Source organism: Bos javanicus, chromosome 5, assembly GCF_032452875.1.
Source record: "Bos javanicus breed banteng chromosome 5, ARS-OSU_banteng_1.0, whole genome shotgun sequence".
Classification (NCBI taxonomy): domain Eukaryota; kingdom Metazoa; phylum Chordata; class Mammalia; order Artiodactyla; family Bovidae; genus Bos; species Bos javanicus.
Genome location: NC_083872.1, coordinates 35,444,921 through 35,468,147, shown reverse-complemented (window position 1 = coordinate 35,468,147; position 23,227 = coordinate 35,444,921). Strand labels below are relative to the sequence as shown.

The 23,227-nt window shown below is 40.8% G+C and overlaps 1 protein-coding gene and 1 pseudogene across 3 annotated transcripts in view; both read left to right on the top strand.

Annotated features, from left to right (window-relative positions):
- The window catches only part of ANO6 (anoctamin 6), a 236,144-nt gene that overhangs the window by 116,061 nt on the left and 96,856 nt on the right, over positions 1–23,227 (top strand). The gene's annotated exons all lie outside the window — the stretch shown is intronic.
- On the top strand, positions 546–3,410 carry LOC133247503 (mitochondrial fission factor-like; annotated as a pseudogene).

Sequence of the window (23,227 nt, the reverse complement as noted above, 5' to 3'; positions counted from 1 at the left end):
TATGAGATGTTGAATAAAGTTGGTGTCAGACTGCGTCCCTTCGTGGTGACGTGTCTGAACCTCTCGACCCCATCTTTGTAGTCTCTTGCTTTAGTTTCTTTCTTAGCCCCGCCGTGCACGTTCTCGGGACCTGATCGACTTTGCTGGCTGGCTCCGGCATCCAACTAAGGGTCTGGACTTTTGAACTGAGGAGACAAAGCTATGTCTAGGGGCAGCTCTGACCGTGTTTCCATCTGTTCTGTGTCTGTGCTGTCCACTTAGTTACATGTGGTTGTGGAGACACTTGAAAGTGGCTAGTGAGACAGAGGAACTGCATATGTAATTCTGTCTCATTTTAATTCAGGTAAATTAAATAACCCCATGCAGCTAGTAGCTACTATATTGAACAGTGTAGCCAGAGAGAGATCAGTGTGGCATGAGTATGTAGGGGGCATAAGAAGGAGAAACAGAACATAAGCTGTCCAGTTAGTAGCCTCCTCTGGTAGTCCCTGTGTGGGGGTGGGTGGGGGGGACAGAGAAAGTGGGAAGGGAAAGAAGGGAGTGGGGGAGAAGGGAGTCAGTTTACCATGTGGTTGCCCCTCTCTCCATCTTTCCCACCACTTCTCTGCCTTCCCACTATCTGCTCCTCTCTCACCCAAGCCCCTCCTGTCTGTCCCATGTCTTCAGAGCTCACCCAAACTCACCCGCTCTTCTCACTCACTTCCTCAGATTCGATTATAAGCTCTGTGTTAACACCTCCCAAGTTTATCCTTGCAGCCTCAGCTGTCTCTCAACCCCAGACCCATGGCATCTCCACTTGAAAATATTACTGATTCATAATCTTCCCCCTCTAATTGTATTTCTCTTCCAGCTTTTTGAATTTTGGTAAAAGTAATCTCCATCCTTTCAGCCATTTGGGCTGGAAACCTCAGAATCTTCCCAGCCCCTTATGAACCTGCTGATTGAGCCTGTCCCTGTCTTCTTGCCCCCCTCAGAAGCATTGCCACCTCTCTTTCCGGGACTCACACAGTCCCTCTGTACACACTTCTGCCATCCATGATCTACTTTCTGAGCAGTTTGTCTAAAAAGAGAAAACAGATCAATTTGTTTCTTCTATAACGTGTAATAAAATTTTCCTCCTGATGCTTTAGCTATCATATTACTAAATGTCATAGGGTAAAGGGTTAATTAATTTCAGTTGATTTATTTAATAATATTTATGCATTTAATATTTCTATAACCCTGTAAAATAGATACAATTGAGAAATTTCACTGAAATATCCCTTGGGGCATATATTCCAGTGAGAGAGACAGACATTAATCAAATAATTACACAATTAAAATTGTGAAATGACATTTAAAGATGAATATAAGGTGCTCTGAGAGAAAGTCAAAGAGAGACCCAAGCTACAAGGAAGGTCAGGAAAGGGCTCCATGAAGAATCAGGAATCATGGAGAGGGAGAGAAGGAAATTTAGGAGGTGGAAACTACAGGTACAGAGATAGGGGAAAATACTTGTATGGAACAACATAGTCATTCAAAATGTCATTGAGGGTTTTCTTTCCCTGCTGGCTGCGTGCGTCTCCGGCCGGTGATTTGCCCGGGCGCCTCCGTGCGCTCGGCCGATGGCCTCTGAGACCGCCCACCAGAGCACCCCAGGAGCTGGCGGACCCTCCAGCGGGCCCAGGGGGACAAAAGTGGCTCTAAATCCAGCACGTGCATACTGAGGCAAGTTAATGGATTTAATATGAAGCACAGAAGCAAATAATGCCAAATACCAAGAAGTAATTGGTACACATTTAGTGAGTGGGGCAGCCTTTTCTTCTCCCACTGCTGCTGAGATGGTGGAAATTAGTCGAATTCAGTATGAAATGGAATACACCGAAGGTATTAGTCAGCGAATGAGGGTCCCAGAAAAATTAAAGGTAGCACCACCAAATGCTGACCTGGAACAAGGATTTCAAGAAGGAGTTTCAAATGCTAATGTGATTATGCAAATTCCAGAGAGAATTGTGGTAGCAGGAAATAATGAAGACATTCCATTTTCAAGACCAGCAGATCTTGACCTTATACAGTCAAATAACTCCCTTTAAGCCTCTGGCTCTAAAAACACCACCTCGTGTGCTTACGCTGAGTGAAAGACCGCTAGATTTTCTGGATTTAGAAAGACCTGCTCCAACCCCTCAAAATGATGAAATCCGTGCAGTTGGCAGGCTAAAAAGAGAACTCTCTATGAGTGAAAATGCTCTTCGCCAAAATGGACAGCTGGTCAAAACTGACTCCATTCCTGTGTCACGTGGTGGGTCTGCTGCCACCACTTCTCATCCTCATCATGACAACGTCAGGTATGGCATTTCAAATATAGATGCAATGATTGAAGGAACTTCAGAAGACATGACGGTTGTAGATGCAGCTTGATTAAGATGACAGAGAAACTAAATAGACGTCTACAACTTCTGAAAGAGGAGAACAAAGAATGGGCTGAAAGAGAAATGGTCATGTATTCAATTACTGTAGCATTCTGGCGGCTTAATAGCTGGCTCTGGTTTCGCCGCTAGAGGTAACCTCAGCTCTCAGAAATTGTCTCAACAGCTGGAAATATAAAGAATTTGCAAACTTCAAAAAAAAAAAAAAAAATGTCAATAAGGGTTAACATTAGTGAGAATTTCCTGGAGATCCAGCTGTTAGGACTCTGCACTTTCATTGCCACAGGGACACAGTTTCAGTCCCTTGTTGGGGAACTAAGATCACACAAGCGACATGGTAAGGCCAAAAACAAGCAAACAAATGAAAACATGTTAATGGAATATAGTAGCTGACAACTGCATTGGGATAGAGCATAATCTTAAAATTTCCAGACCACCTGGAACAGCCTTTGGAAACTGACAAGGCAGAACCTTGTCTATTAAACACTTTGACTTGAATATGTTATCTCAAGGCAATTCAGCAAGTATCTGTTGGCTTACTTTCCTAGTTGTTATAGGTTAAAAACAGTTCTTTTCCTTCACATTATAATCCAATTAAAATTATAGTATGTATACATAAAAATAGGTGGCATTATACTCTATATGGGCTTCCCTTGTGGCTCAGCTGGTAAAGAATCCGCCTGCAATGCGAGAGACCTGGGTTTGGTCCCTTGGTTGGGAAGATCCCCTGGAGAAAGGAAAGGCTATCCACTCCAGTACTCTGGCCTGGAGAATTCCATAGACTGTATAGTCCATGGGGTCGCCAAGTCGGACATGACTGAGTGACTTCACATACTCTATATGGTATCATACTATTACAATTTATATAATCTAAAATTAAGAGCCAGAATGAATGCTATAGAACAGCAGTTCTAAAGTTTTTATATTCTTACACTTTACACTCTTAATAAAATATTGACCCCCAAGAGCATCTTTAACATGGATATATCTATCTGTATTAAATAATTGATAGTATTAGAACTGAAAAAAATAATTAAACGATCCATAAGAAACTCAAAATATGAAAATTTTTTACATATGAAAATATTTTATGAAATTGACTTTTCTAAAACAAAAATTAGCAAAAAGAGTGGCATTATTTTGCATATTTTACAGATCTCTTTAAGAGAAGACAGCTGTTTCTTCTATTTGAGTCTTTTAACTTTAGTTAAAAGTTGCAGTATGTTGTTTTGGTTGAAGTATATGACATAGATGCAGCCTTACAGAGATAGGTAGGTAGAAAAGAGTATTTTAAAGCCTTTTTAGGTCGATGTCAATATTCTTCTTTGATGCCACGTTAAAATTCAATAAGTAGTAGTTCTTAAACATTGCATATAATATGGAATGCAAAACCATTTCAGTGAGCTTTTGTGTGTTAAAAGCCTGTCTTGCATCTTTTTTATATGCCTGTTGTCCTTCTGCATTACTTCTTTGGAAAAATGCCTGTTCTTTTCTTCTGGCCATTTTTTAAATTGGATTGTTTGTTTTTTGATGTTGAGTTGTATGAGCGTTTGTATATATTGATTATTAATGCCTTATCAGTCATATCAATTGCAAATATCTTCTCCTGTTCAGCAGGTTGTCCTTGGCAAAGCTTTTAAGTGTAACTCAGCCCCATTTGTTTATTTTTGCTTTTGTTTCCTTTGCTTTAGAATATGGGTCCAAAAAGATATTGCTGCAACTTATTTCATAGAGTATTCTGACTGTATTTTCCTCTAGGAGTTTGATAGTATCCAGGCTTACATTTAGGTCTTTAGTCCATATTGAGTTATTTTTGTGTGGGGGGTTAAAGAATGTTCTAATTTCATTAGTTTACGAGTAGCTGTCTAGGCACAGAAAAAGATGCTCAACATCACTATTCATCAGGGAAATGCAAATCAAACCTTCAGTGAAATCACCTCACACCTGTCAGAATGGCTGTCATCAAAAAAAAATAATAAAATAAAATAAAGGAATACAAATGTGGGGAAGGATATGAGAAAGGGAACTCTCCTGTCTTATTGGTGGGAGCAGCCACTGTGGAAAATAGTATGGAGGTTTGTCAAAAAACTAAAAGTTACTATATAACCCAACAATTCCATTCCTGGGTATAGACCTGAAAGCAACAAAAACACTAATTTGAAAAGATGCATCCACCCCGATGTTTACAGCAACATTAATTACAATTGCTAAGGCATAGTAGCAACCTGGATGGACTTGGATGGTATTTGGCTAAAGTGAAGTAAGTCAGACAGGCAAAGACAAATACTGTATGATATTACTTACGTGTGGAATCTAAAAAATACAGCAAATTAGTGAATAAAAGAAAAAGAAGCAGATTCATAGAGTACAAACTAGTTGTTACCAGTGGTGAGAGAGAAGGGAGGATGGCTAATATAGGGGTGGGAGGTGAAGTCTGTCTTGCATTTTGATTGAATCTTTATCCAAGCATGATTTTATTATTGTGCATTGGGCAGTTGGAAAATATTGGTTCATTGAATTAACTAACTTTTACAAATTTTGATCCATTTCATGATATCCATTTTATGATATAAAATATTTTAAAAAATATCTCCAATCTCCATTTCATCAATCTCATAAGAAATTCCATTAAATATTGGGAACCTGTCAAGTTCCCAGTGGCAAATACAAGTTGTCTTAAATTCTAATACGTTAATTGCTCAAAAGCGTGAATTTTATCATTAGCAACAAATATTGTCAGCTGTTTTCCTTGAAATGACAGTTGTGCTTTGTTCATTTTAGGGAAAATATCTGCCAAACACTTAAGCTTGATAACTGCGTTTTGTGTCAGTTGTCTGTCAAGTGAAAGTAGGGTCTGTGGAAAAAACCGACAACTCAAAAATTGCTCGGCAATTTTCCTGAAGACCACCATCATACTTTGATGCACAGCAGGAGTGCTTTCTGAGTACCTCCATTTCTTTACAGAATATTAAAAACCCAGGTACTCAAGGGTCAAGGTTTCATAAAGTTAGTAATTGTTTCAGCTTCATGAAGAACATTCCTAAGTGAAGTGATTCACAAATAGAGAACAAACAAGTGGTTACCAGTGGGGAGAGAGAAGGGAGGATGGCTAATACAGGGGTGAGAGGGGAGTCTGTCCTGCAGACTGTGAGTTGGTGGTGAAGAGCATGATGATGACTTGCATGCTTTGGTGCCACTACTGAGTTGTGCTACGGTGCTGGTTTTTGTACCGTCATTGTAGATGTTAACACAATGAGAATAAGAAATAACATTTTAGTATTGTATAAAAATGCTTGTGACCTCATGGGCCCCCTCAAAGGATTTCAGGAATCCCCAGAGGTCCACAGAACCCACATCCATTGGCATGGACAGTAGTCTGGTGCCGGAGAAAGAAACATGAAGCCAGTTGTTAGAAGGGCTTCCTGAGAGAAGAACTGAGCTACACCTTTGAGGAAAATTAGGATTTGGATCAGTGGAAAGAAGCACGGAAGGGGTTTCCAGAGGGGAAATCATGTGAGCAGAGGAGGAGAGACAGAAAGCAGCATGATACAGTCAAGGTCTGACGAGAAAGCATGGTTGGGTTGGAGGGTTAGGAATGGAGAGGGACAATAAATACAATGTGAGATGAATCAGATTAGGAGAGATCTGAATACCTATCTGAAAAGTTTGCACTTTCTCCAGAGGACGTTGTAGGTAACAAGGTTTTTGAATCTGTGATTTGAATGTGTTGATTCAGGAACATCCATATAGTGACAGTGTATAAATTGAATTGGCAGACAAGACAACTGGATACTAGGAGATGAATTGGGATATTCATTGTCATCTAGTTAGCGAAGGTCAAGAGCATGGGCGAGGGTGATGGTAATAGATGAAACTAAGTGAAATACAGACTAATGGCTTCAAAAGTAGAAGCAATATGAGAACTAAGGACAAAAAAGTCAAAAGGTTACCAGTATATTGTATTTTATAACCCCAGTTCCTTGCCAAGGACATTGTTAGGAAAATGGATAAAAAGTGGGTGTTTCTGTGTAAGATCATACATGAAGCTTTCTCCTCCCTGAAAAATCAGAATGCTTCCTTTTTTCTGATAACAAGGACTGTATCACTGAACACACTTCCTTCTTGCTCTGTTGCCAGGAGGCCTTGTGCCAATGTTCTGTTAAAATCAGAACAATTAAAATTGTTCCTGTGGTTAGCATTTCTTCCTCCTATGTTCGATAGCCCTGATTCTCCATCTATGTTTATTTATTTGTTTTTTATTAAGGTATGCTGCTGCTGCTAAGTCGCCTCAGTCGTGTCCGACTCTGTGTGACCCCATAGACAGCAACCCACGAGGCTCCTCTGTCCCTGGGATTCTCCAGGCAAGAATACTGGAGTGGGTTGCCATTTCCTTCTCCAGTGTATGAAAGTGAAAAGTGAAAGTGAAGTCGCTCAGTCATTCCCGACTCTTAGTGACCATGGACTACAGCCTACAAGGCTTCTCCGTCCATGGGATTTTCCAGGCAAGAGTACTGGAGTGGGGTGCCATTGCCTTCTCCAATATTAAGGTATAGTTGATGTATATAATATTATATATTACAGGTATGCAACACAGTGTTCATAATTTTTAAAGGTTATACTCCATTTACAGATACTGGCTATATTCCCTGTGTTTACAATATTACCTTGTAGCTTGTTTATTTTATACATAATAGTTTGTACCTCTTAATCCCCTACCTCTATCTTGCCTCCCTACCTTCCTTCTCCCCTATGGTAACCATTTAGTTTGTTCTCTGTGAGTGACTCTCTTTTTTGTTGTATTCACTGCTGTGTTCAATTGTTAAGTCGTGTCTGACTCTTTGCGACCCCATGGACTGCAGCATGCCAGGCATCCCTGTCCTTTACTGTTTCCCAGAGTTTGCTCAACTATCTCATCTTCTGTTGCCCCTTTCTCTTTCTACCCTCAATCTTTTCCAGCATCAGGATTTTTTTTTCCAGTGAGTCAGCTCTATGTGTCAGGTGTCCAAAGGATTGGAGCTACAGCTTCATTATCAGTCCTTCCAATGAATATTCAGGGTTGATTTCCTTTAGGATTAACTGGTTTGATCTCTTTGCTGTCCGAGGGACTCTCAATAGTCTTCTCCAGCCCCACAGTTTGAAAGCATCAAATTGTTTCTTTGACTATATGAACCTTTGTTGGCAAAGTGATGTCTTTGCTTTTTAATATGCTCTCTAGGTTTGTCATAGCTTTTCTTCCAAGGAGCAAGTGTCTTTTAACTTCATGGCTGCAGTCACCGTCTGCAGTGATTTTGGACCCCAAGAAAATACAATCTGCCACTGTTTCCATTGTTTCCCCATTTATTTGCCGTGAAGTGACGGGACCAGATAGAGATGATCTTAGTTTTTTGAATGTTGAATTTTAAGCCAACTTTTTCACTTTCCTCTTTTCACCCTCATCAAGAGGCTCTTTAGTTCCTCTTTGCTTTCTGCCAGTATGGTGATATCATCTGTCTATCTGAAGTTGCTGATATCTCTCCCAGCAGTCTTGATTCCAACTTGTGATACATCCAGCCCAGCATTTTGCATGATGTACTCTTCATAAATTAAATAAATGGGTGACAATATACAGCGTAACATACTCCTTTCCCAATTTTGAATCAGTCAGTTTTTGCATATCTGGTTCTAACTGTTGTTTTTTGACCTGCTTACAGGTTTCTCAGTAGACAGGTAAGGTGGTCTAGTATTCTCATCTCTTTAAGAATTTTCCACAGTTTGTTGTGAGTCACACAGTCAAAGGCTTTAGCATAGTCAATAAAGCAGACGTAGATGTTTTACTGGAATTCTCTTGCTTTTTCTATGATCCAGTGGATGTTGGCAATTTGGTCCTGTTTTATTTTTAAAGTCCACATATAAGTGATAGCATACAGTGTTAGTTTTTTTCTGTCTGACTTATTTCACTTAGCATAATGCTCTCTTCAGTCCATCCATGTTGTTGTAGATGGAGGAATTTCTTTTTTTTTTTTTTTCATCTCTGTCTCTATTTACAATTCATTAATCTTACTATTTTCATTCTGTTTGATGCCAGATATCATAGGACCTCTTTTGAAAGAGATTGGGATAAGAGGAGTAATATATGTTAACTCTACCATATTTTATTCATTTCTGGGATGGATCCCTTTGTTTCAGTCACAGTTTACTCAGAATCTGAAGAAAGCTAAAAAGCCTCTGACATCCAAAACCAAAGCACCACGGCCATTTCAAAGAAAGTCAACAAATTTGGTTAATCTGGTTGCCCAAAGCAGATATAAGCAGTATATCTATGATAGCAGTATATCACTATCATAAAGGAGTAGTGGAATACCTATTAAAAACTGGTAAATTCATAACAAAAGAAGAGACTTTGTAATCTGAGTGGTAGCAGAGAGAAACAGCAAGATGCAGGTGAAAGTTCATAATGACTGTAAAGTATGTGAATGCACTTAACATAATCAATTAAGTAGTCAATAAAGAACTATTTCATGTTAAGTAAAGAACACCAAGATCTCACATTTATTGAGCTTTTACTGTGTTCTGGGCTCTGTGTAGTTGCTTTACATGCACATCTCACTTAATCTTCCTAAGAACCCTGAATTTCTTTCTATGATTTCCCCCCTTTTTACAGGTAAATAAATTCAGTTTAGAGAGATAAAATATATACACAGAGGCACACAGCTAGCTAGCTGTATATAGTTGAGTTGCGATTTGAACCGAGCTCTGCCAGATACCACAACCCATGTTTTTTATTTTTAATTGAAGCTCTCTCTCCATTTTTACCTCCTTACTAATAATGTAGTAGTAGTAATAGTAGTTGTGTGCAGTGTCCTTTCTAAAGATCAGAAATGTTATGTACTACATTTGGGGAAATTTTGAGCACAAAAGGTTAAAGTCACCTTTTAACTGGTGTAAAGTTCATCTGAATACTCATTTCCTCAGAACACCTTATTTCTTAAGACTTCCCAATAACTGATTGGGAGGAGGATTTTTTAAGGTGTTATTTATTATTTGTAGTCAATTAATAGATTTTTGTGCCATTGTTTTAAATGAGTCACTTGGGTTTTTTAACTTTGTTTTGGAAACATCTCTGCATCCTCATTTTGATGCCACGAAGAGCAGCCATTCTTGTAAACTGCGTCTTGAGTTACAACAGAAAAAATACTATCTTTATAAAGCATTAACCAACTGACAGGAGTTGGCACCGTCCTTGCTTTGCTGGGCACCAGATGCTCTGATTTGTTTTTCTTCCTCTTGCTGTGAATGAGGTTGAAAACATCGGTTCCCAGAGAGATGGTCTGAGAAGATTATGCCCAAGGCACATGTTATGACATGGGGATATAACAGTCCAATAGGGGAGTCACAGTGGAAGACAGGACGCTTGTGCTGCAAACCCTAAGCAGCCAAAAATAACTCAGGGCAGTTCTTAGACGGCGCAGGGGAATCTCCTGTGGAAGATAAAGAGCTCTCTGGGAATGATGGGTTGTCATTTTGAGGGAGTCTGCAGAAGAATTACATGTGAACCTAGTGAGATGAACACCTGTTGCCTTACTTATGCCCTCAGTTACACCTTATGTATCTTCTTCAGCTCAAAAATCTGAAGAACAGTATCTTGAAACTCCCTTTTCTGTTTATTCTCAGATCATATTCACATTTTATGAGATAGGCTTTCATTCAAAAGCATGAAATATCAGTGGTAACCCAGGTCCCATGCAATTCACGTTACTGAGAAAAGAGGGGGCAGTTCACAACTGTGGATTTGATGTATTAATTAGCCTAACAGTTAATATTTCTGAGTCATAACCACTTAATTTTCCAAAAACTGAAATTAAGTATGCTATTGAAATCAGATTAATTAAGAGTAACTAGAGAGTAAGCGGTGGAAAACCTATGGTAATAAAGTCAAGCTAAAATTATTGTTAAGTCTAAGGATCTTAAAATGTAGATGGGATAGTGTGCTAGTCCATTAAGTCATGAAGGATTTGGTTATAGCAATATTATTTTTGTTCTGATTCCAGAGTATGAGATTGGGAGCTATTTCTTAAAGATCAAAAAATGTCATTTAGGACAGCCATCATGCCTGCATCGAAAATCTATTGCATAATCTTCCTTGAGAGGTGACACGAACTGAAAATGTTAGTAGGTTCAAAAAAGTTTAAGATAATTGGAATGCTGTTAAATCTATAATAGAATAGTAAAACTTAGGGGATATCAAATTAGAGGTCAGCCTCCAGGAAGATAATCATTCTCTTAAAAATGTCCTATTGCACACACTTGTCTTGTTTCATCATATCCATCATTTTATCATTCCTGACTTTATTGGGAATATCTTATAGCTTAATCTCACCCACATTCCTTTCTCTAATGTTACCACTACTGGATGAGAACAGTGCAAGCAGATGATGGCTTCTTCTGGAAAAGGGGAAGTATGAAAACAGCCACTCCAGACTTTTTCACATTTTCCCTCTTCTTTTCCTTTTCTTCCTTTTCCTTTCTTTTTTCCTCTTGTTTTCTGCAGATCACCTTTAAGGATGACTAAGCAAAAGTTGTAAAAATGGTGGACTGCCTATGGGGAAACAGGAAAGCAAAACAAGTTTGAAATCGTGCTAACGCAAATCCCAACCCCAACTGCAACTGTGGGTATAAGGAAAAGTTCACTCAGAGTCCCTCCGCTCTGGGAAGGCTCCTAAACTAATAAGCATCTTCCCACTGTGGAAAGCTTATTATCTGCTTTGGTTGCTTAAGTCCTTTTAAGGAAGCTTTATTGTAAATGTCATGTCATAGTTCTATTTTCATATTTCCTCTAGCCTGGTTCATAAATTTTAAGAATGTAATATTTAAAAACATAGGGAACTCTGTTTGCTAAAACTACTGCTTCCTTGGCAGAGGCTAGAGGGAAATATTGAACCACAGTTATGCCTGAGGCATTATGCCTCCACCCTCATCCTGTGTTTGAAACGTGATGTTCTAATAATAGAACTCCAGAGTTTATTTTAACACAGGCAAACAAAGGCAAAATACATAGACCAAACTAGGGAGCCATCGGCATTGAACGTTCCTTTATCAATATAACAACAAAAAAAGAAACGGCAGCAGTAGCAGCATTTTCATGGCACAATCTAATATTATTTATAAATGAACTACATATATTTCTGATGGGAAATGACTGAAAGTAGTCAATTGTACTATTTGGAAACTATAGCCATTTACAAATATAAAACAGCAAGTCTTTTTTTTTGTTTTTAAGAATTTGTACATCAGTTTTTAACCAGCAACAGAAATCATTTGTAAACTAAATAAGCAGTAAGTTCTATATTCTAAAGAAATATGAGTCAAAATATATCCTCATATTTGGTAGTTGCATAGGAGGCGTATAAACTGTAATGGAAAGTGTGTCCAGGGGGCAGTGACCTTCTCAAACTACTCTCACACATTCCAGTTAAATGTCTACATTTCAGAAAACACATCAGCATTGTTGAGGACAGAGTTGGTGGACAGCGCCCTAGAGTCTTTCTCTCTTTTTCTTTTGGGAAGTAACTATATGGTCTGCTTCTATATTAGCATTTACTTACAGTGTGGTCTTTAGAATCTCATGAGTAAAAACCAAGATAACCTACTGGAAAGGGATTAAATAATAAGATAGTTAGGTCAAGAATGTGTTATAAATAATAAGATAGTTCAGTTAGGTCAAGAATGTGTGTGTGTGTGTGTGTGTGTGTATGTCAATGCACTCAGTCATGTGACTCTTTGTAATCCCATGGACTCTAGGCCACCACACTCCTCTGTCCATGGAATTTTCCAGGCAAGAATACTGGAGTGGGTTGCCATTTCCTACTCCAGGGGATCTTACTAACCCAGGGATCAAACCCACATTTCTTGTGTCTTCTGCATTGGCAGGCAGCTTCTTTACCGCTGCACCACCTAGGAAGCCCAAGTTGAAAGTAGTAATTGACATTTCAGAAAAGCAGTAATTCAGTTGGGCAGTACCCACAAAAATGTTAGTGCTCTCTAATTAAAAGGTGAAAATGAATTTTTTATTTATTTTTTTTTTTTACTATCATGGGAAAAGTGAGAAAGAATGAAATCCAGTGAGGGAAAGGCACTTCATACTCTACTGGTGGAGGTGTTCATTTTTATAAATATTTTGGATGATGGTTTGGCAACATATATATCAAAAAACTTCCAAAACTTAAAATCTTGTAGAATTTAGCCTAAGGAAATAGTGATTGAACATGTACACAGATATATATGTACAAAGATGCTCCTTGCAGCAGTTTATGAAAGCAACAGATTGGAAGCAGCTTATACATGTTCATCAGTGGAGGAACTGTTTAGATGGTATTGCAGCTATTAAACATGATGGTGTAGAGCTTTATATCAAGCTAAAAAAATGGTTGTGATGGGTGTTTTTAGAACAGTGTGCATAGCATGGTATTCTCTTAGTGAATGTGCATGTGTGTGAGAGAGAGATCCAAAATATTGACAAGCGTGGCTCCTCTTTGGGAGATGGGATTACATATGACTTTTATTCCTTTATACTTCTCTATATCTTCAGAATTTTTTTGTTACTGAGTATATATTACTTTTATCATCAGGAAAAAAAGAAAGGTATTTTTTCCTAGGAGAAAAGCAAACCGAGCTCCTGCTAAATGCGAAGACGCAGCAGAGAACTCAGGGTGAACAAGAACTGGCCACCGGCCTTCAGAAGTTGATGGTGTGTTTGAGTGGAGAAGGAGACAGTGTAGTTTGTACAAATGTCATTCTGGGTCACTCCTGAGTCGAGTTTCCCCTGATTGTCATGGAGTTACTAACAAGGGATGTTCTTGGACTCTAACAGAGTTGTAGTTGTCACAGAGACCTCCTCCTTGAATGAGTAATTTTCCAATGCATTTCTTTCCCCTCACACGTTCATGAAAAGTGAAGTCAAAGTGTTAGTCGCTCAGTGAAGTCCGACTTGATTTGCAACTCACAGACTGTTTGCCTGCCAGGCTCCTCTGTTCATGAAATTCTCCAGGCAAGAATATTGGAAGAGGTAGGCATTCCCTTCCATAGGGGCTCTTCCCAACCCAGGAATTAAACCCGGGTCTCCTGCCTTGCAGGCACATTTTTCTACCGTCTGAGTCACTAGGGAAGCCCACACATTCTTGAATGTCTCATCAGAAACATGTTGACTAATCCCCATAACATGCCATTGACTTGACTGACTTCCCTTTGGCTCCCTTGTACATCCGTGTGTTTACTTCTCCTTACTCCTGGTAGTGAAAGTGGAAGTAAGCCCTGGGACTAACGTGTTACTTCCGTCCCTGCTTCTCATAATACTAATCTTCCACCTTCCGCATTCAGCCCTCCACACCTGCAGTTCTTGGCGTTTTTCTTTGTACTTTGCATTTTCTCACTGTCAAGTATTCTTTCGGGCCAAGGAGGTGGCCTGAATAAAAGGAATAAGAATTAATCCAGTCTCTGCTATCCTTTGCACTAATTTTGCACAATTGTTTAAAGAAAAAAAAAAAAATGTTCCACTAATTCTTATGCCTTGAATCTGCCTGGACTCTGCTACAGTTAGGGAAAACACCAGAATATATTGATACCTCATTTATAACTACATGGCATATAAATAAATTTTCACTATGTTCTAGATTTCGTGGGATCTAAATATTTACATAAAGGCTTTTGCTTCTAAATTTTTGTTTCCCTATAACTTGCTATGGGCAGAGATCCAAGGTTTACTGAAAAACAGAAAATCCTGTATTTTCATTTTAGTTTTCTGCTATGATTAAAGTTTGTTTTTGTCTTTTGTGTTCTTCTTGGAATTAACTAAGTCTTAAGGACTATAGAGAGCCACATGTGTTTTCCACATTCACGTATCACTTGCTCTTTAATTACATGTTTTGATATTGTTTACTTTTCATAATGTAATTCCTCAACTATCATTGTTAGACAGTAAGGCTTTTTGTGTCCTACTTTCTGTAAAGGTTGAGACCATTAATCTCAATAAAGCTGGAATACTCTCTCATCTCATAGTAAACAACAACCCTGTCAGGGCAGGAATAGAGGGTATGGAAATTCTCTAGAATTTTTAATCTGATACAGTCAGATAATATCACTTGTTGTAAGGCAAGTTTCTAGCATCATTATACATAAACAAGAGTTTGAGCAAAGATAACAATCTGATTGCTTTGTATCCAGATGTTGGGCAAATCATTTAACATTTGCATTTTAAACTCTAGGAGTAGATGGCCTCTGTTGTGAAATAGGACTTCCAATTTGGGTTTTGCAGAGTTTATTTGCAGAAATGTTTTGTTTACTTATTTAGTGGCTCACATGGTGAAGAATCTGCCTGTAGTACAGGAGACCTGGGTTCAATCCCTGAGTCAGGGAGATTCCCTGGAGAAGGGAATGGTAACCCACTCCAGTAGTCTTGCCTGGAGAATTCCATGGACGGAGGAGTCTGGTGGGCTACAGTTCATGGAGTCGCAAAGAGTGAGAAACAACTAACACTTTCACTTTTTTTATTTAAAGACACTTGAGAAGTGTGACGTTGGACACATGTTGAGGAGCAAGTCCTGGACTCACCAAGTGCTGATGCCAAGGGTTCCAGGAGGGTGCTTTGTGAGATCAGCTGCTTATCTCTAACTGGCATAAATGCCATGGAGCAGTGTCACCCAGGTAGCTGTCTCCCAAAGTTCTCTCCGTCCCCATCCCTTCTTTTTCCACCATGTAAGCATCATGTGGGAGAAGGCAATGGCACCCCACTCCAGTACTCTTGCCTGGAAAATCCCATGGATGGAGGAGCCTGGTAGGCTGCAGTCCATGGGGTTGCTAGGAGTCGGACATGACTGAGCGACTTCCCTTTCACTTTTCACTTTCATGCATTGGAGAAGGAAATGGCAACCCACTCCAGTGTTCTTGCCTGGAGAATCCCAGGGATGGGGGAGCCTGGTAGGCTGCAGTCCATGGGGTAGCTAGGAGTTGGACATGACTGAGCAACTTCCCTTTCACTTTCCACTTTCATGCATTGGATAAGGAAATGGCAACCCACTCCATGTTCTTGCCTGGAGAATCCCAGGGACGGGGAGCCTGGTGGGTTGCCATCTATGGGGTCGCACAGAGTCGGACACGACTGAAGCGACTTAGCAGTAGCAGCAGCAAGCATCATGTGACCCTTCGTGTACCTGAAGCATCCTGTTCAAGAAGTCCAATGCCTTATTGGATTCTGAGATTACTTAAGAGAAGTTTTCCTACGAAGGAATTTCAGTTGTTCCTTGGTATTCACAGGGGATGGCTTTGACCCCTGTGGATACCAAAATCTTTGGATGCTCAAGTCCCTTAGATATAATGGCATAGTATTTGCATATAGCATATACACATCCTCCCATGTCCTTTTATCATCTCTAGATTACTTATAATACCTAGTACAATGCAAAGGCCTTGTCAGTAGCTGTGGATACAATCTGCATAACATGTGAACAGTTGCTAGCACATGGCAAATTCAAGCTTTGCTTTTTGGAACTTTCTGGAATTTTCTTTTAATATTTTTTAACCTGAGTTTGGTTGAATCCACAGATTTTGGTAGAGTAATTTTGCTGCTTACATTTTTATCCCGTTTTGGTTACGCATTTGGTTAAAGGGCCCAAAGGCTCTTCCATTGAAGGCAAGTGAGAGTAGTGAAAGTGTTAGTCACTCCGTTGGGTCAGACTCTTTGTGACCCCCATGGACTGTAGCCTGGCAGGCTCCTCTGTCCAGGGATTTCCCAGGCAAGAATACTGTAGTGGGTTGCCATTCCCTTCTCCAGGGGATCTTCCCGTCCTGGGAATTAAACCTGGGTCTCCTGCACTGCAGGCAGATTCTTTACTGTCTGAACCACTAGGAGATGCCCTGCAAATAAAAGGAGGAAAGAAGCCAGCTGAGAGCAGGGAGACCTGGAAAGAATCACGTGGGTACATCATACCTGACCTTTCTTATCCCTTCTTTCCTACATTGCTTTGCCAGGACCTTATTTCTTAGCTCACCCCTTGCTTAGAACAAGCATGTCTTTTCTTCTTCTCAAGCGTAAAATATGATTGCTAACAGCCTAAGACAGAGGTGATCAGGTCATTCTTCTGCAGTGGTTGGCTGGTTGGTTTTTGTTTATTTTGATATAATGACAAATAAACATGGCTAGTCTTTTTAACCATTGCAGTCTTTACAGCTTTGGGTCAGATTGCTGCACATGAGTAAATGAATGCTATATTGGTGGCATCTAGTATCCTTGGGACCAGAGAAGGCAATGGCTATGAACAGATAAAGCATATTATAGACCCCAAACTGTAATCAGAAGTTTATTCGTTATTTTTCCAGGACAAAAGAAGTAGCAACAACTAGAAACTTTTGACTTTTTTGACATTCAAGACATTTGCCTAAGACCCTTAGGGTAACAGTAAGTTACTCTGATGAACATAAGAATTAATAAGCTTCCTGGTGGAGAAGCAACAGTTAGAACCAGATATGATACAACGGACTGGTTCAAAATAGAGAAAGGAGTACGTCAAGGCTGTATATTGTTACCTTGCTTATTTAACTTATATGCAGGGTACATCATGCAAAATGTGGGGCTGGATGAAGCACAAGCTGGAATCACGATCACAGGCAGAAATATCAATAACCTCAGATATGCAGATGACACCAACCCTTATGGCAGAAAGTGAAGAAGAACTAAAGAGCCTCTCGATGAAAGTGAAAGAGGAGAGTGAAAAAGTTGGCTTAAAGCACAACACTCAAAACTTGAAGATCATGGCATCCAGTCCCATCATTTCATGGGAAATAGATGGGGAAACAGTGGAAACAGTGACATACTTTATTTTCTTGGACTCCAAAATCACTGCAGGTGGTGACTGCAGCCATGAAATTAAAAGACACTTGCTCCTTGGAAGAAAAGCTATCACCAACCAAGACAGCATATTCAAAAGCAGAGACATTACTTTGCCAACAAAGTCTGTCTAGTCAAGGCTATGGTTTTTCCAGTAGTAATGTTTGAATGTGAGAATTGGACCATAAAGATGTCTCAGTGCCAAAGAATTGATGCTTTTGAACTGTGGTGTTGGAGAAAACGCAAGTCCCTTGGACTGCAAGGAGATCAAACCAACCAATCCTAAAGGAATCAACTCTGAATATTCACTGAAAGGTCTGATGCTAAAGCTGAAACTCCAGTACTTTGGCCATCTGATGGAAGAGCTGACTCATTAGAAAAGACCCTGATGCTGGGAAAGATTGAAGGTGGGAGGAGAAGGGGCTGACAGAGGATGAGATGGTCGGATGGCATCACTGACTTGATCACATGAGTTTGGGCAAGCTCCAGGAGTTGGTGATGGACAAAGAAGCTTGGCGTACTGCAGACCACAGGGTTGCAAAGAGTTGGACACGACTGAGCAACTGAACTGAACTGGTAGAGAAGTCAGTTCCCATATATAAGCTCTGATCTCTAAGATGATTTGACCTCATAAATTTTAAACCATCTGTTAAAGTGTTTTTAAACTGAAGCTGCTGAACTGGAAAGATTGTTTCAGGGGTTGGTTTTTTTTTTTTTTTTTGTCTTTCACCTTGATGGCATTTGAGTTGGTAGAGAAAAACTAAAGATCAAATTTTGAGTTGACCTCGAGAGTCAGGACTAGAATAATCCATTTCTGATTAATCAGTTGTTTAAGATGATCAGTATTTATCTGGGAAACTATTGAAACTTTACTTCAAAACTTTAGAAGAGGGTTGTTTTGGTTTTTAGTTTTCTGTCATTTTAATACCTGTTGGATGAGTCAGTCCTGTAGTGGAACTTATAACTTAAAACAATCCAGCCTTTTTTTTTTAAACAGCACAGATGTGTTCATAGGTCAGCCTCTTTGATGTGGGACAGTTTCCTTCTTTGTTAGGAATGCTTTCCAGCCCAGCGTTTTGTTCCTCCCTTCTTCCCAGTTGTTTTCTGCCAAGAGATGGGAAACCTGGATTTCACAGCAGTACAGAGTTGGCTCCTTTCCCCCAGCATTGCATTCTAATAATGCCATATAGAGTCTGACCTAGTTATTTCACACAGGCAGCTTTTGCCAAGCCAGTGGGGTTTTCCTCCAACAAAGGGCCATGGTCTTCTATCACACAGGAGAGACATGCCTGCAGACCAGATTGTCTGGTAGCAGGCTGCCAACATATGTGCTGAGCGAGGGCCATGCAGGGAGGAATGCCGGGGGCCCCATGCAGACATCATTCTCTTTCCGTGTGTCATTCTTCACAACCTGACTTCAGTGAGCACCTGCGGATGCCACCAAGGAAAGGCAGCAGAACGTGGGCTCCAGAGCACGAGCTGCTCTTGTACACAGACATCTGTGATGATGACCAGGTTTTGGGGACTGTGTTCCACCCTACCTCACTTCCCCTTGGCCTCAGAGTTTTTTCCTCTACGCACAGTTTTCCTCTAGTAACTGCCCAGGTTGTCACCAATAGTAACATCTTCAGTGAAAGAAAGAGAAATTGAAGAGAGGGGACTTAAGGACTCCATTGCTGAAATGCAAAAAGACAGGCCTTGGCATGTGGGCACAACTTTTTAAAAATATAGTTTTAATTTATGCTTTTAATTCAAGTATACTTGATTTACAGTGTTGTGTTAGTTTCAGGTGTACAGCACAGTGATTCCATGTTATACATCTGTCCTTTATCGAGCCCATCTTTGCATGAAATGTTCCTTTGGTATCTCTGATTTTCTTAAAGAGATCCCTAGTCTTTCCCATTCTGTTGTTTTCCTCTATTTCTTTGCATTGATCGCTGAAGAAGGCTTTCTTATCTCTTCTTGCTATTCTTTGGAACTCTGCATTCAGATGTTTATATATTTCCTTTTCTCCTTTGCTTTTTGCTTCTCTTCTTTTCACAGCTATTTGTAAGGCCTCCCTGGACAGCCATTTTGCTTTTTTGCATTTCTTTTCTCTGGGAATGGTCTTGATCCCTGTCTCCTGTATAATGTCACGAACCTCATTCCATAGTTCATCAGGCACTCTATCTATCAGATCTAGGCCCTTAAATCTATTTCTCACTTCCACTGTATAATCATAAGGGATTTGATTTAGGTCATACCTGAATGGTCTAGTGGTTTTCCCTACTTTCTTCAACTGCAGTCTGAATTTGGCAATAAGGAGTTCATGGTCTGAGCCACAGTCAGCTCCTGGTCTTGTTTTTGCTGACTATATAGAGCTTCTCCATCTTTGGCTGCAAAGAATATAATCAATCTGATTTCGGTGTTGACCATCTGGTAATGTCCATGTATAGAGTCTTCTCTATAGTTGTTGGAAGAGGGTGTTTGCTATGACCAGTGCATTTTCTTGGCAAAACTCTATTAGTCTTTGCCCTGCTTCATTCCGTATTCCAAGGCCAAATTTGCCTGTTACTCCAGGTGTTTCTTGACTTCCTACTTTTGCATTCCAGTCCCCTATAATAAAAAGGATATCTTTTTTGGGTGTTAGTTCTAAAAGGTCTTGTAGGTCTTCATAGAACCATTCAACTTCAGCTTCTTCAGCGTTACTGGTTGGGGCATAGACTTGGATTACTGTGATATTGAATGGTTTGCCTTGGAAACAAACAGAGATCCTTCTGTCGTTTTTGAGATTGCATCCAAGTACTGCATTTCGGACTCTTTTGTTTACCATGATTGCCACTCCATTTCTTCTGAGGGATTCCTGCCCGCGGTAGTAGATATAATGGTCATCTGAGTTAAATTCACCCATTCCAGTCCATTTCAGTTTGCTGATTCCTAGAATGTCGACATTCACTCTTGCCATCTCTTGTTTGACCACTTCCAATTTGCCTTGATTCATGGACCTGATGTTCCAGGTTCCTATGCAATATTGCTCTTTACAGCATCGGACCTTGCTTCTATCACCAGTCACATCCACAGCTGGGTATTCTTTTTGCTTTGGCTCCATTCTTTCTGGAGTTATTTCTCCACTGATCTCCAGTAGCATATTGGGCACCTACTGACTTGGAGAGTTTCTCTTTCAGTATCCTATCATTTTGCCTTTTCATACTGTTCATGGGGTTCTCAAGGCAAGAATACTGAAGTGGTTTGCCATTCCCTTCTCCAGTGGACCACATTCTGTCAAATCTCTTCACCATGACCCGCCCATCTTGGGTTGCCCCACGGGCATGGCTTAGTTTCATTGAGTTAGACAAGGCTGTGGTCCTAGTGTGATTAGATTGACTAGTTTTCTGTGAGTATGGTTTCAGTGTGTTTGCCTTCTGCTGCCCTCTTGCAACACCTACTGTCTTACTTGGGTTTCTCTTACCTTGGGCGTGGGGTATCTCTTCATGGCTGCTCCAGCAAAGCGCAGCCATTGCTCCTTACCTTGGACAAGGCGTATCTCCTCACCACCGCCCTTCCTGACCTTCAACGTGGGATAGCTCCTCTAGGCCCTCCTGTGCCCGCACAGCCACGGCTCCTTGGACATGGGGTTGGTGCTCCTGGCCGCCGCCCTTGGCCTCGGGCTTAGGGGCGTGGGGTAGCTCCTCCCGCCCGTCGCCCCTGGCCTCGGGCTTGGGCCATGGGGTATCTCCTCCCGGCCCCCGCCCCTGACCTGGGAAGCGGGGTAACTCCTCTCGTCGCTGCCCCTGGCCTCGGGCATGGGGGCGTGATACCAAAGGAACATTTCATGCAAAGATGGGCTCGATAAAGGACAGAAATGGTATGGACCTAACAGAAGCAGAAGATATTAAGAAGAGATGGCAAGAATACACAGAAGAACTGTACAAAAAAGATCTTCACGACCCAGATAATCACGATGGTGTGATCACTGACCTAGAGCCAGACATCCTGGAATGTGAAGTCAAGTGGGCCTTAGAAAGCATCACTATGAACAAAGCTAGTGGAGGTGATGGAATTCCAGTTGAGCTATTCCAAATCCTGAAAGATGATGCTGTGAAAGTACTGCACTCAATATGCCAGCAAATTTGGAAAACAGCAGTGGCCACTGCCGGGGACCAGCCCTGGCTGATCCAGGGTATTCGAAGCGGGGACGGCCTCGGCGACCTATTTATTTAAATATTTATCAAAGATATAAAGAGTAATAGGATGAGGATAGCTCAGTAGGAAAATTCAGTGGAGAAAAGAGGCTGAGTAGCTTGGTTTACGCGGGAGGCCAATAAAATTTCAAGACAAGAAGTTTGCACCACTTACGTAGGCCGCAGGCATCCTTCCGTTCTCCCAAAGGAGAGGAGACACTGAGGCCTCCCCAGTTGGATCTTAGAAGCCCAGGCATAATTAGCAAGCATGGCGGGTTCCGTGCTCCAGATGGAGACTCAGCCAGAATTTGAGAGAGAGCGCAACATGGGGAGACCAAGTTTCAGTGAACAAGGCCCGCACTTTATTTTCCAAAGTAGTTTTTATACCTTAAGTTGTGCATAGAGGATAATGGGGGAAGGGGTGGAGTCATGCAAGGACAGCAGTTCCTGGTCCTAATCGAAGCCAGGCTTTCAAACTTATCATATGCAAAAGTTCAGGTGAATTACATCATCTTCTGGCCAGGAGGCCTGTTAACATTTTAAGAAACTTATCTTTCTCTTAAGGTGATTATTCCAAAGTCAGGCACCAGCCTCCAAAAAGCATTGGACAAAGCTGCATTCCTATAGGGCAAAGGTGAGATGGGCTCAATCAAGAAAAGAATTAAGGGTCCAAGGTTACAAACATTAAGGCTACTACTTAATTTCTATACACCCATATATCAATCAATACACTGCCAAGGACACAGTAGGTAAGGAGTATGGAGACTTAGCAGCAAACATTGGCCCAATAAGTGAAAAAACCCTTCACCAATACAATTTCTAATCAATCTTTTAACTACTCAAAGGAATCTGTGTTTAGACAGTTTAGAACATCTCCTGCCTCTCACAGTTGGGAGGCTCTGAACAATCACATGTGGCCGAAAAAACCTATTCAGGCAGGCTAGAGGATTTCCAAAGGAGTTTGTAGGTTAAACACTGTCACGCCCGGGAATTATTAACTGGAGCTGTAAGCTAACTCTTTTTTCAGAGAGAGGTAGTGGGGGACAGCCCCCCGTAAAGTCAGAGGTGTAGGTGAAAGCACAAAGCAGAAAGTAGGCAGACTCTGGTTTTGGGGGTAGATGTTCGAGAATTTCCAGGGGGACTCTTGAGGCTCAATCCCGCCTTTGCGTATGCCGAGCCTCCTTCCTCATGACCTTTTGTCATGGGCGGAGTTCCTCACGCTGGCTCCCAGCAGTGATAGAATTCCAGTTGAGCTATTCCAGATTCTGAAAGATGATGCTGTGGAAAGTGCTGCACTCAATATGCAATATGCACTAAATATGCAATATGCCCTCAATATACAATATGCCGGCTCCCGGCAGGCCACAGGACTGGAAAAGGTCAGTTTTCATTCCAATCCCAAAGAAAGGCAATGCCAAAGAATGCTCAAACTACCACACAGTTGCAATCATCTCACACGCTAGTAAAGTAATGCTCAAAATTCTCCAAGCCAGGCTTCAGCAATATGTGAACCGTGAACTTCCTGATGTTCAAACTGATTTTAGAAAAGGCAGAGGAACCAGAGATCAAATTGCCAACATCTGCTGGATCATAGAAAAAGCAAGAGAGTTCCAGAAAAACATCTATTTCTGCTTTATTGACTATGCCAAAGCCTTTGACTGTGTGGATCACAAGAAACTGTGGAAAATTCTTCAAGAGATGGGAATACCAGACCACCTGACCTGCCTCTTGAGAAATCTGTATGCAGGTCAGGAAGCAACAGTTAGAACTAGACATGGAACAACAGACTGGTTCCAAATAGGAAAAGG